At 44.7% G+C, this 14,632-nt stretch overlaps 1 long non-coding RNA gene across 1 annotated transcript; it reads right to left on the bottom strand.

Annotated features, from left to right (window-relative positions):
* Window positions 1-7,645: 7,645 nt before the first annotated feature.
* LOC120665708 lies at window positions 7,646-9,483 on the bottom strand. Its single transcript, XR_005671288.1, has 3 exons — window positions 9,145-9,483; window positions 8,431-9,067; window positions 7,646-8,329 (listed from the first exon to the last, which is right to left on the bottom strand). It is a non-coding gene; the product is annotated as an uncharacterized LOC120665708 (long non-coding RNA).
* Window positions 9,484-14,632: the final 5,149 nt, after the last annotated feature.

Here is a 14,632-nt window from a genome sequence, read left to right as displayed (position 1 = left end):
GTGCACAAAAAACGAAATGAAAATCCATCACAAAAGAGCACAAGAGGGACAGGATTGGATTGATTTAAAAGCCCAGAGGGCACAAGGAGGATGGGGCCTCCTTTCCCAATCAAATCCAATAAAAAGTCTCATAAATCCATAAGCAAATCCTATTCTAAAGAGAAGAACTGGGGGGGAGAGACACAGGGGCGGCGGCCTGGAGGAACAAGCAATCCACGGACGAGTTACAAAAGCTGCACTAACCTAATACAAGTGAAGGGGTATTTATACCCGCGGAGACCGGTCAGACCGGTTCCATGGACCGGTCAGACCGGTTGGTCTGCAGCATCCCCCTGTACACGATCCCATCTGACGGCTGAGGTTCTTTTTTCGGAACGAAGTCTTCTCCATGATGCCACCATCTTGATGAAGATCTGGTCTACGGTTTTGGAAGGTCCGTGAAACCCGGGTAGATGGTCGGTTTTGAGAAAACCGCCAAAACTCCTCGCGCGGGAAGATTCCCGCCTCCACGCCGTGGCCCTAGACGCTGTTCCTGCCTCGGCCTTATAACGGCCCTAGACGCCGCCCGACGCCCGTCACCTCCTCGCCCGCAGCGAGGCCCTAGATGCCGTCGACGCCCGCCAGTCCCGAGACCGACGCCCGTGCCTCCACGACTTGGCGTCTTCAACCGCCGTCCGCCTGCTTGGTTTTGTGGCGCAAACCAAGAAACCCGCCTTCCATCGCCGCTTGCGCCCTCGATCCAGGAGTGGACGCCACAGCTGCCGCCCGGCCTGAGCTCCGGTCCCGGCTGCCCTTCACCGCCGTCCACCGCACGGTCCATCGGCCACAGCACCTCCACGGCAGCTCTCCGTCGACACTTGACTCCCGTGTACCTGCAATCCAAAGACCAAGCACACGGTGCAATCTCCACAGAGTCGCGACTACACCACGGTTAGTCCACTCCACGTGTTGACCACCCGTCAACACCTAACGCTCCACACGGTCACTGAAGAAGGAAACATATGAACATAAACAAAACGCACACACAGCTGTTAGCCTGACACAAACTCAAGCCAAAATCAAGCTAACACGCCAAAACCTCCAAGTCATCACAACAATCACTCATCACAATATATGAGGTCAAGGTACTTGTCAACTTGACCTCTCAATCTCCCCCTTGATGAGTACATTGTCGAAAAGATGACATGAAAGCAAGAACAACCCAAGCGAGTGCCCAAAAGCCAGATAAAAGCCAAGAACAAGGCCACTCGACATGAGCAAGGATCTAGAAGACTCCACAGAAAAACTGCTTGGCTCCCAAAGAAAAGGATCACAGCTCAATGCCGCCAAGGAGTCAAAGGACATCTTCGAAAGATCCAAGAAGCAAAACACTCAAACCAATTTCGACAAGCGTTGTCAATCACACATCACCAAGCAAACCAAGGTATTTATTGACATGGTTATTTATTGACATGGTTTGGAACATTTCTCCCCCTTGATGAGTGACTTACACGAATCAAGCACAAAGAAATGGTTTGAAGTGCAAAAACCCAAAAATCTCATCCAAATGATCAAAAGCCAAAGAAAAGTCAAGAAGGATCACACGGAATGAGACAAACCAAAGCCAAAAATCGGTCCCCAAAGACATGGGCAACGGCTCTACGCAACCGATCAACAAAGCATGACCCCTCAAGAAAGAGGCAGGGCTCAACACAGTCATGCAATGGCAAAGCACCGGTTCCTCCAGAAAGAGGCAAAGGCTCAACACAACCGATGCGAGAGCATGCAAAAGCTCAAACTCCCCCAAAATGCTTAACCTCTCACAATATGCACAACTCCCCATGAGTGCAGCACTCAAATTGTCAACTCCCCCTGGATAAATGCTCAACCTGAATGCCTACTCCCCCTCAAAGCATGCTATGCAATGAATGCTGTGCAGAGGGTGTACGTGAAACATTCAGGCATACAAAGATATGATCATCGAGTGACAGGCATGTGTGCTTCATAAACAGGAACTGAATCTAGCTCAACAGGATATATCAATCAAGTCTAGAGCTAGCAAGTTTAGTTCAGCAAAATATAAAAGCATCACCCATGATCTAGCAACAGCAAGTAGGAGAAAGAATGCAGTGCTAGTCAAACTCATACAAGGTGATCCAAAACAGCCATTATATTTTATCACGAATTAATTCTGCATATCAAAACTTATCAAGCAAGTGATTTTGCCAGGGGTTAAAAGCTTGTCATGCTTTACTTAGCAACGAAGCCAAGCCTATGCCAAAGGCAGTCAGAAGCTTAAGGCACTCGCTTCAGTCATGCACAGCCTTGCCCGGGTTCTCACTAGTGCTATGTGAGCCGTCCCGAAAGCTCGATCAGTGCGACAAGCAATCTCATCTGGATCTTTTCATTCCATTTCAGACATATTTTGAACAAATTTAACAATTTTAGCTCATGTCAAAGAATACAAGCCATACTAGCATGAATGAGATAGCAAAGCACATCAATACACCCTATCATGCTAGTAGCCAAGACAGGGTGACCATATTTTCAGATTTTCAAATAAAAAATAAAAGCTTAACTCAGATGATATGACATATACTATGGAGCAAGCTATACATGATCAAGTCTAAGAAACTACACTAGCAAGCACTAGAAGATCATAACAGTGTATGCAAGAATGCCAGTGCAGTGAAGCAATGCAAAATGCAAACATGTACAATGCATATGCACAATGCAACTAACCAAGCTAAAACTAAGAGAAAGACAAAGACAAGCCAAAAGCTAAGCAAATGAAGCACTCAGCAAATACATAGGCTCAAGGACACACAGGACTAGACCAGAATGGATCCAACTGAGTACCATGAAAAGGTAACAATCAGAAAACCACAAGTCTATCCTGGGAAGAAATCGTACAAGTCAAACACTTACATACCTCGATGAAGATCCCGCTGGACCTAGAGCATAGCAAGCTCGAGGTCACCTCCCCTGCGTCCTCAGCGGGTCCACCTTCTGCTCGAACAGGTTCTTGTAGAGGTGAACGATCGAAGTAGAAGTAGTGGTACTGGATCGTCCTCCTGAGCTGAGGTAGTCGAAGCAGAAGGGGCCGGAGCCTGCAGCCGGCACAGTAACTCCGGATCACGGTCATCAACTTGGGATAGAGCTCCCCCTCAATAGACTGGGACCTAGCACAAGACAAAGCTAGACACCAACAAGAGGAAGCCAAGTACCAAGAGAAAACAAGCTCAAGCATATGGTTAGGCATTAGTCAGGCTACCCAAGCATAGAGATACCAATAGAAAATCTAGGTGGATACCAAGACAAAAGATACCCCTAGAACAATCCTAGAGGGACCACATATGATATCAAAACAAATAAAGCAGAGCACAAGTCTAGAAAAGGGGGGGGGACTAGACAGGGCACATGCAAAATAAAACACAAAGAACAAAGGAGTAAAAGCTCATGTATATACAAATGATACAAAGATCCATAGGGTCACCAGCCGGCATGGAGAACCATCTTGTCTTGATCTACCTTGCAAAGGATCAAGAACTGTGGAGCACATGTTCTCCATCCGCGTCCTCTCGCCTATAAAAGAGAGGAAGAAGAAGCCCGAGTCTTGGATCCCGAAGGGTTAGCAAGCATGTACTTGGGAACCCAAGACTTGGCCACATGATCACGAGAAGCATGGATAATAATACGAGGATTAGCATGATGCAAATGCGGGTTCAAAATAGTTTTTGAAACATCCTTGGAGTTATGTCTCACGGGAGAAACTCGAGGAAAACGAGAGTCACCACTGGAAAAGAGGCAATGACCATCCAAGGTCTTTTGAGACTTACCCACACACGTACCCTGGCTTACCTCACTAGAGCTAGCACACTGCTTCTCAGAAGACTCACAAGTGTTCATGCCATGAGAAGGGCAATGAACATCCAACGGCCTAGAAGCCCGAGCACGGCGGATGCATTTGGCACGCCTATAGCAAAAGCTATCTTGATGCCCATCTCTCTCACAAAAAGTGAAATGGTACAAAGGCCTAGAGGGAGGCACACAATTCTCAGACAAGTGAGAGATCCCTTGGGACTTAGCACAAGGAGCACTAGCCTGAAACTTAGTCCCGCACTAGGAATGCTCGTGCCATGGGAAAGGCCACGAGACTTCCTAAAAGCCTTAGCTCGAACTCTTCGCTCATGTTTGACACGGCGGAAGTAGAAATCGAATGTATGCCCATCATTCTTGCAAAAAGTGCACTTGAATTTTGGTTTGGGAATCTGAGTCCCGAATATGGAAGTAGCACCATTGCCATGTGAATTCCCTTGGACATCACCTGACTCAACACACAGCTTAGGACTAGCTATGGAAGAGCTATCCTTAGCCACACCACAAGTGCTCTTGTCCATGGATTCACTCTCAACATGAGTATCTAACTCTGGTGGCAAGGGGGAAGAAAAGCCAGCAACAGAGTGGAGAGAAGTGTGAGAACCAAGGAACGTAGCACAAAGACCCTTGCATGTTGTGACCAAAACCTCATTTTGATATTTGAGCCAATCACAAGTACCACACGGAGCATTTCTCAAGTTCTCCATTTCCTTTTCGATGCACTTGGCATAAGTGGTACGCAAGAGGTCAACTTCCTTCTCAAGGTTGGCACTCATATCCTTGTGCACAACCAACTCAGCGCTCATATCATCGCGCAAGATCTCCAAAGCCATAACCTCAACTTTCAAATCAAAACACGATGTGCAAAAAATAACACCAGAAGAGGCATCAACATCATGCAAAGAATCTGAAGCACAAGAGGTCTAGCAAGCAACATCAGCAAAAGAGAAACAGCTGGGCCTACATCTCATCTCATCAATCTCAGCCCTAGCATGCTCAAGATTAGCTACACAAGTGTTGTGGACAAACTTAAGCTCATCAAACTTAGCATTCAAAGAATTGCAACAAACACATGGTAAAGAGGCAATATAATGCACCAAAGAAACCTCATGTCTAGCAGCATCATGATTATCATGCAAGACATCAAGCAAAGCCTTAGCATGTTCAATAGTATCAAAGCTAGACAAGAAATTATTGTGCAAATGATCATGCTCAAAGTCACATGCAAGCAACATATCCAAATCATTCTTATCAAGCATGGCATGATCATCAACATCATCTAGCAAGGAAGCTACGGAATGCAACAAAGCAATCTCATCTCTAGCAACACCAAGATCAACATGTGAGGCAACAATCAAAGCCTTAGCATGTTCTAATTGGTCTAAGCTAGACGTAAGGTTCTTCTCTAAAAGCTCATGTTCAGATCTAGCACAAGCAAGCAAGGAGCACAGTTCATCATTTTTCCTATGCAAGGCTACAAAATCAAGGCATGGAGCTAAAGCACGAGATTTCCAATAAACAAGCCCACATCTAAGCCTAGAGCAAGAATCCCCTAACTTCCCAACTTTTCTATGTAAAGCATCACAAAGCTCATGAGACTCAACAAGATCGTCATGCAAACATTCACAAGAGTCACATGAAGAAGATGCAATAGAATCCTCAAGTCTATCGATCTTTCTTATGCGCTCATCACTATGCTCATCATGCGCACAAAGACGAGTGAACAGGCTAAGTATACCTTGAGCAAGACGACTTTGGCTCATCTTGAGAAGCTTGTCCTTGAGTTCTTCTGGTTCTTGTTGCTTCTCAAACAAGAGCGTCAGCAAGGTCATCTCTTGCTCCTTCGCACTCAACTCCTCCTCAGTCTTCAGCTCCATTTCAACCTCACTCCTCATCTTTTGGTCATCTCTCGAAGCCATCACTACACCACTCAAACCTAGAGACAAGGATGCACAAAGAGAAGAGCTTGGTGCAAACATAAAGGCATTGTTAGGGTTAGCACAACCAAGGCTCAAAACAAAAAGCCCAAAGCCAAAACTCCCACAAACGTCACCAAGTGGTTTTCGAACCGGTTAAGGTACTGAAAACCTCAACCAGACTCTGATACCAATTGAGGGACCGAAACTGGCGACCAGAGGGGGGGGGTGAATGAGAGCCGATCAAAATTTCTCTCGAAATTGATCCGTCGGCCTATATCCCAAAATCACCACGAGCCCTCAAGAGTTCTAGGTGAAGTTTGTAATAGCTATGGAAGAGCTAAACCAACACAAAACACCCCTAGAACATGCTAGAGAAAATACGGAAGCGAACGATAAAATCTGCAGACCTGGCAGACTCGGACCGGTCAGACCGCTCCCTCTAACCGGTCAGACCGGTCGGGCTGGAGTTCAAAAACCCAGACCGGTCAGACCGGTTTCAGAGACCGGTCAGACCGGTTGCACCCAGACAGATCGCAAACAAAGCTCCAAATGGCAAATCTCGAGCAAACGAAGTCCAAATCAGTGAAACTTGCAGGATACCTCCGCAACTAACCTGCGAACATATCCCCAAGAGATCTTTCCCAAAAGATCAAAGAATCTTGAGAATTTAAAAGAAGATCAAGAAGGATTGGGGTTTTCTCAAGAACTCAAAAACTTCAATTCGTGAGAACTCGTGATTCCAGAGAATTTGGGACGAGGCTAGGGGTACGGGAATCGCCACAAAGAGCTCTACGAACCGTCACGATCATGTGCACCAAAAACGAAACGAAAATCCATCACAAAAGAGCACAAGAGAGACGGGATTGGATTGATTCAAAAGCCCAGAGGGCACAAGGAGGATGGGGCCTCCTTTCCCAATCAAATCCAATACAAAGTCTCACAAATCCATAAGCAAATCCTATTCTAAAGAGAAGAACGGGGGGAGAGACACAGGGCGGTGGCCTGGAGGAACAAGCAATCCACGGACGAGTTACAAAAGCCGCACTAACCTAATACAAGTGAAGGGGTATTTATACCCGCAGAGACCGGTCAGACCAGTTCCATGGACCGGTCAGACCGGCGCCAGGGACCGGTCAGACCGGTTGGTCTGCAGCATCCCCCTGTACACGATCCCATCTGACGGCTGAGGTTCTTTCTTCGGAACGAAGTCTTCTCCACGATGCCGCCATCTTGATGAAGATCTGGTCCACGGTTTTGGAAGGTCCGTGAAACCCGAGTAGATGGCCGGTTTTGTGAAAACCGCCAAAACTCCTCGTGCGGGAAGATTCCCGCCTCCACGCCGTGGCCTTAGACGTCGTTCCTGCCTCGGCCTTCTGACGGCCCTAGACGCCGACCGATGCCCGCCACCTCCTCGCCCGCAGCGAGGCCCTAGACGCTGTCGACGCTCGTCGCCTCCGCCAGTCCCGAGACCGACGCCCGTGCCTCCACGACTTGGCATCTTCAACCGCCGTCCGCCTACTTGGTTTTGTGGCGCAAACCAAGAAACCCGCCTTCCGTCGCCGCTTGCGCCCTCGATCCAGGAGTGGACGCCACAGCTGCCGCCCGACCTGAGCTCCGGTCCCGGCTGCCCTTCACCGCCGTCCACCGCACGGTCCATCGGCCACAGCACCTCCACGGCAGCTCTCCATCGACACTTGACGCCCGTGTACCTGCAATCCAAAGACCAAGCACACGGCGCAATCTCCACAGAGTCGCGACTACACCACGGTTAGTCCACTCCACGTGTTGACCACCCGTCAACACCTAACGCTCCACACGGGCACTGAAGAAGAAAACACAAGAACATAAACAAAACGCACACACAGCGGTTAGCCTGACACAAACACAAGTCAAAATCAAGCTAACACGCCAAAACCTCCAAGTCATCACGACAATCACTCATCACAATATATGAGGTCAAGGTACTTGTCAACTTGACATCTCACGTTCTTTGTGTTCTCCTCCTGTATTTTCTTCGATCTCCCCAACCATAGCAGACCGGTCAATTGCTGGGCCAGACTTCCTGGTGGCAAGGTGAGGAGCCACCTTGCGATGATCCTCAAAAGATGCGAGGTTGATGAAATTGAATACCTCAGCATCCTTCTTGATGTTATCCAGGCTATGGTTGAGCTCCCTGATCCTCCTCCTGATGTTATGGGTGAAGACTGGGTTTTGCAGGCACAAGAAGAACCGTTTGCAGCGCCCCACGTCTGGATCAATGGGCATAGACTCCTCCCGCCACTTCATGGCCTCGAGTTGACACAGATCCATGATGTCGGTGGCATCGTACATGGCGCTCTTGAGCTTCCCCACCCACACTTGCACATGCTCATCGGTGATGCGCCTCCTCTCAGCGTCGGCTAGGAAGGCCTTGAGACTGCGCAGCTTACCCTCAAAATTCTAAAATTCGCTAGCGACCCCGAGCAGCATGCCCACCTCGTCTTTCACCATATCTGCGAGCACTGTGCTCACATAGGATGTCAAAACATCCAGGAGCGCTTCCATGGCTTGAGCTGAAATTGAGCATGGTATTCAGCTTTCATGTATGTGTAAAACTGTAAATCAGTGCTCAAACCAGCAATTAACATGGGAGATCAGAGGCATACATACATACCTTAATTTTTGAACACGTCTACTTCTGGGCTCGAGGATTCAGATTGAGGTGATGATGAAATGGGGATTCAGGTCTCAAAATCAGTGCTCGAACCAGTAAGTAACAGGGGAGATCAGAGCTCGGGACATGCTTGTCCTTGGCTAAAGGATTCTATGTGGAAAGCATACAGACATAAAGCAGAAAGAGGTTGTCTAGTCAATAAAAAATAATATCTTGTTCCTCTAACCAACCTTCTCTTTTGTGAAAAGAAGAGTGGGCTAGCTGGTGATTAAGCTTTTAGTGATTCCTTTCATACATTCAGCGGTTGTATGTGTTCTCCTTTTCTTTTCTTTTTCGACTTAGCTCCTCTTGGTGTGCTCATCCACTCACTCAACAATGTGCATTATATTCGGATGGTTGTCTTGTGTCGGTGGCTTTTGTACTCGCCTATTCGCTTGTGCACTCACGCTTGATCAGGTTCTTTAGTTTCCTGCTAATTGCCAATGGCCACCCGATGTGACTCTTGCACCCACATCTGTTGTTCCGCGTAACGTGCACACAACTTGCGCTGGTTGCTCTTGTTCCTTGGGCTGAAATGTATTGCTTTTCATGCTTTCTTACTTGCTTTCTTCCAACGTTCTTCTTGAGATGTGAAAGCCTGAAATGATCATTTCAATTTCAGTTAACCAGATGCCCCCACTTGCCTTTCATGTCGATGAGAACAACATAACATACCCATGGAGCTGCACGCCAAATGAGACCTCTCGGTCCGATGCACATTAGCAAAAGAAGAAAAGATCGACAATGTGCGGGGTTCGCCAAGCATCCCAACGTTGCCCTCCCTGGTGGCTTGGGAAGCACAGCGCGCCGCCGCCGGTCCCCCACCCCCTACCTAGCTTTGGTAGCCGCTGTGGTCCCCGACCTCCTCCTACCTAGCTCTGGTAGTCGTCACCATAGAAGGGAGGAAGAACTGCAGTCCTCGCCGGCATCGCCTCGGATGCCGGTGAGAGGGAGGCTGGCGGCGGGGTATGAATGAGGATGGAGGTGGGATGGATGAGCGCGCCAGATGGGGCACATCGGGTTTCTTAAAGACTCCCCTCCGACCTTCTCCGCGTTTCATGCCCGCCGCTGCTCTCCGCATCACCCCACGTCGTCAAGTTGAGCTCGTGCATTTGGAGGAAAAGAGTAGATGTGCACATATATTTTGATTTCCGAGCATCCTAAACTAAAAATACTCTACTTTACAAACCAGTTATCCAAATTAAATTTCGATTACACCGTTATGTTTCTTACGACAAGATCTTCAAAACTAGACCACACTTGATTATATTTAGATGATATTTTTTAAAAAATATTTTTATTTGTTCTGGAATATTTTCTATTTTGGGATAATTTTATCCTGTTTTGGAATATTTTATTTGGTTCTGGAACTATTTGCATTTCTGGAATATTTTTAACTCCGACGGATTTGTGCGATGGTATGACGGTAGTCGCATATGCTATGAGTAGACACCCCAGGCGGAGGCCTAGACAAGCTTCGAGGCTCCGGGCATCAGGACCATAACGTGCTAGACACGGAAGGATGGACCACACAGTCAGCGCGGAACAGGTTCAGCTTGGCAGATGAGAGCGGACATGGAGGAAAAAATATGGCAGCATTCATCCGTGTCGTATGCCCAAGTTCCACCCACACATATTGATGGGTTCTGAGCCGTGACTACCCCACCTGGAGCGATGGGCAAAAGCAACAGATGGGGCTCCGGGTGCGGTTATATATCACTTCAGATGACATTTCCACCTATCATTATCTGGAGGATATTTTAGATACCCACAAAAAAGAGGATATATTAGATGGACAATCATCAGCCCAACTGCGAAACTGTTTCCATTCTATGATGGGCCGTCATCAGCCCAGCTGTGGAACTGTTTCCACGCGTACTGTGGGATGATAATTTTAGCTGGCGTAACCCACATGCATGTAAATTCAAAATTAAAAAAAAACTATAACTATTAAACCAAGCATCCAAATTAAATTTAGATTGCACCATTGTTTTTCTTATGGCAAAATATTTCAAACAAGACCCCAATTACCTTTGTTTGCATGTCATTTTGAAAAAAAATTACACTAAATAATTAATTTCAGCTATTGGGAATAAATATTTTGTTAAAAAATTAAACATATCGAACAAATAATAATATATTATGAAGAAAATATTAAATATCACGAACATTTGATTGTATATGATAAATAATAGAAAATAGTCCAAAAAATTTAGGTACAAAGTGAACAGATGATTGTGCATTTGTAAACACAATAGTTACACATAGATAAATAAATTTATGTGAAGAACAAATACATCTACATTGAAAAAATATATTCTATAAGTATATATACACATGATGAACAGCTTAACTCATAAAAGGAAATAAATTATTTCACACCCCAACTTATGAGTCCACAACACAAATAAATTAATATAAATAAGCATGGCTCATTCTCAATTGTGATCAAATTGTTTGATACTATAGTAAAAGTTTTTTTAGATCATAGTAAAAGGTAAGTAAGTATAGATCTACTAATATCTTATAAAAGAAACAAACAAGGTTGATAAAAATTATAACAAAGATAAATTATATACTCAAACAAAGATTATGTACATGATATTTATAATGAGGAAAGAAAGAAAGAGAGAGAATAGATAAATAAATAGATACAAAGGATTGGGAAAAAGAAGGGAAATAGACATAGAAGGCAAGAAATAGAAAAGAGAAGAAAAGAGCAAGAGAAATAAGCGAAGGAAGACAATAAATAGAAAAGAACAAGATTTGTTACATTCTTATCACTAATATAGTGTACTCCCTCCGTCCTGAAATATAAGTCATTCTGAGAGTGTTTTACTGTATCCAGATTTATAGAATGTTCAATGAATCTGGACATACAGTTTGTCTAGATTCAGAGAATATTCAATAAATCTGGTAAAATGCCAGAATGACTTATATTTCAGAATAGAGGGAGTAGATGTTAATTGGGAACATGCAACTTTATTTTGTAGAATTAATAGCTGATCGTCTGAGCTTCTATTCATCATCATAACTCCATCAAAGTTTTTGCCAGATGCTATTTAAAGTAATTGTAATAAATTGATTATTGAGAATAAGAAAAGGGAAGCATAGGCTTAGCAAAGCACAATATATTAGGGATACTAGATATAATTTTTTTACATACTTTTTGAAGAAGTAGATGCTCTTCGATTCATTTATATTAATAAAATTTATAGTAGTCAGGCTAGGGCGCGCAAAACGCGCTTAACGTTCTAGTCTAAAGTAACAAACGCGCCGGGGGAGGCGCGGGGCCAGCCCGGCCACGTCGCCCCAAAACGCTGGACCATGCGATGCTCATCAGGCGCTTAGCAGCATTTTGGACCATCGGCTCCTGCACTGTGTCGCCGCCTCGCCGGGCACGCAGGTGCCTGCTGCCTGGCTTTGCGGCTTATCCTGCTGCCGACGCGTGCGCCGTTTACCAAAAGCCGTGCGGTCTGCCGTTGCTGCGTTAGGGCTGCTGTTTGCTGCCCTTCTAAGACAAGGCTATGTTTAGTTCATGAAATTTTTTGAGTTTGAGTACTGTAACACTTTCATTGTTATTTAGCAATTAATATCCAATTATGAACTAATTAGATTTAAAAGATTCGTCTCGTCATTTACAATTGAATTGTATAATTAGTTATTTTTTCAACTGTATTTAATACCGCGTACATGTGTCCAAAGATTCGATGTGATTGGTACTGTACAAAAAGTTTAGGGAACTAAACAGAGCCTAAGTCATCATGCCTTTGATCTCCATCGTCTTCTTTGCTGGACCCGTTTAGTTAGCAAAAAAATTTAGCATCATTTGCAAACATTTGCAACACTAATTGGAAGTATTAAACATAAAATAATTATAAAACTATTTACACACATGGACGGAAAATCGCGAGACGAATCTATTAAATTTAATTAATATATCATTAGATAATTTTCTTGAAAACATCGACGATTGTGATATACCTACTACTATCTGTTTACTTTTACTTCTATTATAATTGCTTTGAAATCCCAAAACATTTGTTCATCGCGCGCATGAGCGCGCGACAAATACTAGTTGTAGCGAAAATGGTCTCTCATGCCATATTTCAATATAATGTTTTGGCAATTGATGACACACACAATACTTGTACTAATATATGTGTTAAGATGATCATTATCAGGCTTATAGGTCCAAGGGATGAAAATATACAAAACCCCGAAGAAAATAGGTCGAAAGGACCAAGACAGAGGTAATTTGCACTCACCGGTTGAACCGGCGTGAGGCAAATTACACTCACCGGTGCAATGGGCTCAGAGAAGACTCAGTTAGCAGAGTGCACCGGATGAACCGACGATGAAGATATTGAATACGTCGGTGCAATGGCAGAAGAAGACCAAGGAAAATGCATACATCGGTTGAACCGATGATGCACCGGTCAATTACGTCGGTGTAGTTGTCCAGAGAGTTGGTTTTTCAGTTGATCAGAGGACAACTACGTTCACCGGTTGAACCGACGCTACATCGGTTAATTGCCCGTACAAGTAACGGCTAGTATTTCAGTCGGGCAAATTGCATTCACCGGTTGAACCGACGATGGCTATTGGGGGAGCGTTGGATTAACCGGCGTTAGGTACTTTTCAGGCAGCTTTTCTCCAATGGCTATATTTGCTTGTGCTGCCTATATATACCCCCATGGTCAGTTGTCACACATGGTTGGAAGCCTCAAGAGCTGAAGAAAGTGCTGCCCAAGCAAAGATCAATCACCAACCATCCTAGAAGTGCTTAGTGCTATATCTAGCATGTGAGAAGTTTTGAGAGAGTGCTTTGTGCACTTGTATAGGCTTAGTTCTTGAGAGAGCTAGCTTAAGAGAAGTCTTGCCGAGGCAAGCAAAGCATTCCCGTCGACGACCCTCCGACTTGGTGTGGACCGGTGCCGACACTTTGTACGGGGAAGAGGAGACCCCCTCCTTGGTGGAGAAGCTCCGTAGTGGATTTCGGCCGGGTGACCGAGAGAGACGGTGGCGGTGCACGAGACTCGGTGTTTTGTGGGCACTTTTCTTTGCTTGACGGTGCGCCTTGGTGGCCTAGTGCAAGACGGTGATCGGAAGAGCCTCGGTGTCCCGTGGACATAGGCATTTGAGCCGAACCACGTTACATGACCGTGTCTACTCGGGAGTTTGCATCACTCTTGTACTTACCTCTTTACTTACCGCATTACGTTTCCACACTTACTCTATCTTGCGTGCCTTTACTTTCCTAGTTAGTTTGATTAGGATTGACTATAGGTTGCAAGTCTTTTCGAGTAAGTAGAGAGTATCATAGATAAACCTTAGTCATAACTAGTATGTGTAGGACGTGTTAGGTTTATCTTATGCAAGTAGATTGAGCCCTAGGTTATAAAGCGAATTAGCGACCCTATTCACCCCCTCCCCTCTAGGGTCGGACACCCCGGTGATCCTTACACTAGTGGATAAGGAAGGGTGAGGGGAGGACTCTCGATGAGTCATGTCACCGGAGGTCTCTTGAGTTAAAAAAATAAACTCTATTAAGAGTAACTTTAAATTGATTTTTCCCTTTTTCCCTTTCCACCTTTTAGCCATAAAGGGGATTTAGGGAAAAAATTTAACTCCAAATGATTTTCCTTTTTCCCTATCCCCTTTCCCCTTTATTTCCCTCCCCTCTCCCCTTTTTAAAGGGAAATTCCACATTTTCCCTTTCCTTCTCTTTTTCTATCTATTCTTTCCTAGCCACAAGATCCACATGCATGAGAAGATTCTGGCCACTCATGAATTAAAGGGGAAAGAAAAAAATCAATCTGCTGGAGCACATCACTCCAATAGGCTAAAATTGTGATGTGAGATTTCCTTATAAGATGAAAAAAAAAGAAAAGAGAAAAATCAATCTGTTGGAGTTGCTCTTAATACAACTCTTGTTTCTTGAAAAATAAAACAATTTTAAATTTAACTAAATCTATATAAGATAACACTAACATTATGGTACAAATAATAGCATTAGATTAATCATGATATATTTTTTATAATAAATCTACTTAAAAATATAAATATTCATAATTTATTGCATAGATTTAGTCAAACTTAAAATTGTTTGACTTTTTAACAAGTGAGAGTTGAATTCTTTTGTGGACGGAGGGAGCAGAAA

Source organism: Panicum virgatum, chromosome 3N, assembly GCF_016808335.1.
Source record: "Panicum virgatum strain AP13 chromosome 3N, P.virgatum_v5, whole genome shotgun sequence".
In the NCBI taxonomy this organism is placed as follows: Eukaryota; Viridiplantae; Streptophyta; class Magnoliopsida; order Poales; family Poaceae; genus Panicum; species Panicum virgatum.
The sequence above is the reverse complement of the archived record's forward strand: the minus strand, read 5'-3'. Positions and strand labels throughout refer to the sequence as shown.